The sequence below is a fragment of the Marmota marmota genome, unplaced genomic scaffold (assembly GCF_001458135.2).
Source record: "Marmota marmota marmota unplaced genomic scaffold, marMar, whole genome shotgun sequence".
Classification (NCBI taxonomy): domain Eukaryota; kingdom Metazoa; phylum Chordata; class Mammalia; order Rodentia; family Sciuridae; genus Marmota; species Marmota marmota.
Window position 1 is genome coordinate 9,343,572 of NW_026000170.1, and position 5,328 is coordinate 9,348,899.

Sequence of the window (5,328 nt, forward strand, 5' to 3'; positions counted from 1 at the left end):
TTCCAGTGTTGCTGAAAACCGGAGGAGACTTCGGCTGAGAAACGGACGAAACTTGGATCAAGCTAGTTGCCTGCAGAACTTACCTGGACTGTGATTTAAGCTAGCTGCCTGCAGAATTTACCTGGACTGTGAGTTAATCTATTGAGACACTGCTTTACCTGGACTGAGACAACAAACTGTAATCTATAACAAATTGTAACTCGGTATCTTTGCTAACAGTGTCATAGCTGGTATAATTTTTCCAAGGGCTTCTTGCATGGAGCCATCAATTGGCTTGGTATTGTGGCATTTTGTATCCTCCCTTTCTGTTTGTAGCAGGTTATTTATGGTGTTTCTGTAAAAACCACTATGGTCGTTATTTAAATTAAACAAAAGGGGGAAATGTTAGAGTCTGTAAACAAGTCAAAATAACACCTGGCATTTTGCCAGGGGAATGTTAGAGTTCGTAAACAAGTCTGGATGGTGCCTGGCAAAATGTCAGAGGGAGTGGTTTGAGAAGTAACAAAACCGAGCCATTAAGTGTAGAGATTCCTGATTGGTTGACTGATGTATCTAGTTTATGCTAATTAGATAAGCTGTGTGGAATGTACAAATACTGCTCCTGTCCTGCAATAAACGGCTCCTACTCCTGCTGTATCAACGTACACAAGTTATTCGTCACCCCCCTGATTATTCTGCTGCAGCCGGACTGCGGCATGTTCCTTACTAAATAACACCTAACAATAAGAATTTTTCCAAAAGTAATGACAGACACGATTTTAATTGGATTTTCCACCACTTTGACTAAAAGATCTGGTAAACAAAACTTTTGAAGAGAAAAAGTTTGTGTGGCACTCATAATTTCAAAGGTCTCAGTCCCTAATCTGAGGAGTCCATTGCTCTGGGGCCAAGGTGAGGCTGAACATTTGAGGCAGAAGGGTTTGGCAGAGGAAAGCAGCAGCGGAAATGGCAATAAGGAAACAGAGAGAGAAAGGAGCTCCACTTACCAAGGAAAAATATACATCCTATAGGCACAGCATTGTGATCTACCTCCTCCAGCCACACCCTGCCTACAGTTACCACCCAGTTTATTCATTCAAGTGGACCAAGGCATGGATTAGGTTAAGACTATCATAATCTAATCACTTCCACTCTATAAACTTTCTTGCATTGTCTCACACAAAACCCTTTGAGGAACATTTCATATTTAAACCGTACCGGACACAAAACTATTTATTGATGAAATTTAGAAAACACACATAATGATAAACATGATATAATCTATACCTTGTCATATTCAAACTGCAAAAGACTAAACCCAAAGTAAATACTTAAAATCAAGAATTGATCAAACAAGCCAAAACTGAGTAGATATCTTTGATGTAAGCAAAGCTATCAATTAATTTGATCTAATTGATATTTGAAGTTTATTCAACAAAATTTGGATACATATTCTTATCAAAGTCGCATAAAAGTTCACCAAAATAGACCATAGTCAAGTCTATGAAACACATCTTAACTATTTCTTAAAGATTTAAATCACATAAAATATCTTCAGAGCATAATGAAATTGAACTAGAAATCAGTCACAGAAAGACAGATGGAAAAGACCAAACATTTGGTGAAAAAACAAGATATTTAATATAGCACATGGATTAAGGAAGAAATAAGTTTTTAAAAATATTTTAACTGAGGGGATGGGGTTGTGGCTTAAGGGTAGAGTGCTCACCTAGCATGCATGAGGCGCTGGGTTCAATCCTCAGCACCACATAAAAATAAAATATATTATGTTCACCTAAAACCAAAAAAAATAAATATTTTAAAAATATTTAACTGAATAAAAATAAATATAAAACCCATACAAATGTACAGGAGATAGTAAAGCAATATTTAGAATTTTATAGAATTAAATGTATATATTAGGGAAAAAAGAAAAATACAATCAATACTCTAAGCCTTCACTTTAGGGATCTAGAGGGAAAAAGTAATATATGACTAAAACCAGAAGAAAAATATAATAAAAGCTTGAGCACAAATAAATAAAATTGAAAATAGGAAATAAAAGATAAAATCAATGAAACAAAAAATGTTTCTTTGAAGAAATTAATACAGTTGACAAGCCTCTAGGTAGACTAATCAACAAAAGTAAGAGAAAACAAAAGTCACTAACATCAGACATACATTTTTATCAAGAACCAACCTCATTGCAAACAAGGCATATCACTCTTGAGAATTACCCACAGATTCATGAAAGAATCATGCTAATGTTTTTGTTCAAAGAACCATGGGGATTTGTTTTTATTATAACAATACCTTACATAGAAAAATGAGAGGTTTTTTCAAGTTCCTGTTTCACACTCTAGGAATACTCCTTTGTATTTTTGAAGTTCTTTTTTGTCACGATAATTTTGTTGGATCTAATTCCCATAGTGTGCATGCTACCTTGAGAAAAAGGAAATACTTTCTAAGCTGCATTCCCTCCCTCCTTTCTCCAGAGGTATTTTGAAATCACAGCACACCACAGAATTCCCCAGTGGCCTGCTATAGGAACATAGTCCCCACAGTGCATAATGACTCCCAAGTGGCAGCTTAAACAGTAGGAAGTTAGAATGAATTATGGAGAATAAAAATACCCCTGGATCCTTTGTTTCTTTTTATTTTATTTTATTTTATTTTATTGGGGGTGGGGGTGGGGGAGTGCAGAGCTGGCTCTTTAACGGTAATGAACATGATCCATACAACATTAGCATCAGACATATTCCCTACAGTTTCCCAGCATGGAAACAGTTCCCAGATAAGACTGAATAAGCCAAAGCAATTTTATTGGTCACATTCTTTGTGCTTGATTTGCAGATATCATTATTCTGGCAATGCCTTTGTCATAAACCAAAGTCACAGAAGTGCTTTTAAAATGAAAAGCACTTTTGAAATGTCTCCAAAGTTTCAGTGTTTTAAAGGCCCAAATTTTCTCACTTAGCAAACAATGAAATCATCTATATATTATATTGGCATGGTTTTGTTTCTAAAACTACAGTCAGAATCACTCTGGCAATAAGAGCCATGTCAGGGAACTAGTATTTAGAGATGCTAAATAGATGCACAGCTATGAGATCCCTCAAGTGTAGACACTGGGAATTCACCAATGTTACCAGCATTGTTGTCAAATAATGTCAATAGTTGTTATATCAAATCCTGATGTATAACTTAGAAAAAAAGCTTTCTGGAAATGATTAATAAAATGTCACTGTGGGCAAGGTAAATAATGGTTGGGTTTAAGAGGTGAGAATAGAGTTTGCATGATGAGACCACAGTATTTTCTAGCACAGAGTACTGCAATAATCCACTGTTTCTCTTTGACCATTCCCAGGCTCATTGTACCCCCTATCATACCTCTCAACACTCACCTGGCTTCAAAATATATACTGTTTCTTGACTGCAGGTGTCTACCCATTTCTAGTGTTTTAATATAAACCAAACATCCAACAACATACTGTTTATCACCCCTGATCCTTGTATCTTTCTTTTCTGTCTGCTCTCTTCTATTGTGCTTTTTTTTTAGTCATTTTGGCCTGCACATTTCTTGTTAATGCATTACTTTTTCTGTTTTGATAGTCTATAAAATTTTATTGTGTATTAAACATTCTTATTTTTTTAGCATTTAAAATATTTTATTACAATTTTGAAATAAATAATTGCTAGGGTTTACATATTCCTACCAAAACTCATGTTGTGATTTGAGTGTCATTGAAAGATATTAAAAGGTGATACTTTTAATAGCTGATTGAAGTCATGAGGATTCATAGATTAGTGAGGGAGTGGTTTTGATATTAAAAAATGAGCTTTTCTTTTTTTCTTTTTTGTGCCAGCAATTGAACCCAGATACGCTTAACCCTGAACCACATCCCCAACCCTTTTTATGTATTTCTTTTGAGACAGGGTCTCACTAAGTTGCTGAGGCTGGCTTTGAACTTGCAATACTTCTGCCTCAGCCTCCCGAACCATTGGGATTACAGGCATGTGCCAATATGCCCAGCCTAAAAATGAGCTCTCTTAGGGTAGCTTTCTCTGTTTCTTGCCATGTCATGACCCTGCAGTAAAACCCCCACCAGATGCTAAGCAGATGCTGGTGCCATGTTTTTGGACTTCTAGAGCTAAATAAACCTATATACTTAGAATTTATCCAATCTGGTAGTCATAACCATATTAAAGGAATTAAAAATAGTACACTAATATTAAAAATGTTACCTCCTGCATGCTCTTTCCAATCAGATCCCAATTGCCATACTACATGATTACTGTTATTTTTGATTTGTATGTGAACAAATGCAAATCTAATTTCTTTTTTCTACCTTTTATACTATTCATGCTATTCTTCATCTTGCTCTTTTTTCACTTAATATATTTTGGAGATTTTGCATTTCAATAAATAATGAATTTCTTAATTCTATTTTAAATTTTATAGTATTCCATGGAATAGATTGGCCATCATTTATTTACACAGCATCTTATGGATGAACTTCTAGCTTGGTTTAAATATCACACTTATAAGCAATGCAATAACAAGAAGCCTAATCTACATCAATTTGCATGTGTGCACATTTATGCAAGAAATGTTTTATTAGTCTTCTATTGCCATATAAAAATGGTCAAAAGTTTAGAAGCTTAAAAAATCATTTATTTATTATCTCATAGTTTCTGTGAATCAGGAATCCAGCATGGAAGAGTCTGACCCTCTATTCAGGTGCACACAAAGACTTAATCCATCTAGCTGTTTTGCATCTGGAGCCTGAAATCCTTTTATAAGCTTGGTTGTTAGCAGAATTCAGAGCCTTGTAGTAGTAAAATTCATGGTTGCTTACTTAAGCATAGTAAAGGAGAGTCTCTGACTCCTTCTCTGTCTTACTTCCTCTAGATCCTCTTTTAAAGAGCTTGCTTGACTAGATCAGTTCCTCCCAGGACAACTTCACATTAGATTAGTTTAAAATTAGCTTCACCTTAGATTAACTTAATATTGACTAATTCCAAGCTTTAATTACATCTGTATATTTCTTTACCACTGAATTCCAACTGAATATAATCACAGAAGGTATATCTCATAATTTTTACCATATTTTTATTAGTTAAAGAGCAAATTATAGCTGGGTATGGTGGTATACACCTATAATCCCAGAGGCTCCTGAGGATGAGGCAGGAGGATTGTGAGTTTAAAGGTAGCCTCAGCAATTTAGCAAGGCCCTAAGCAACTTAGTGAGACTCTGTCTCAAAATAAAATATAAAAAGGGCTGGATATGTGGCTCAGTGGTTGAGTGACCCAAAGTTCAATCCTCTATACAAAAAAAAAAAAAAAAG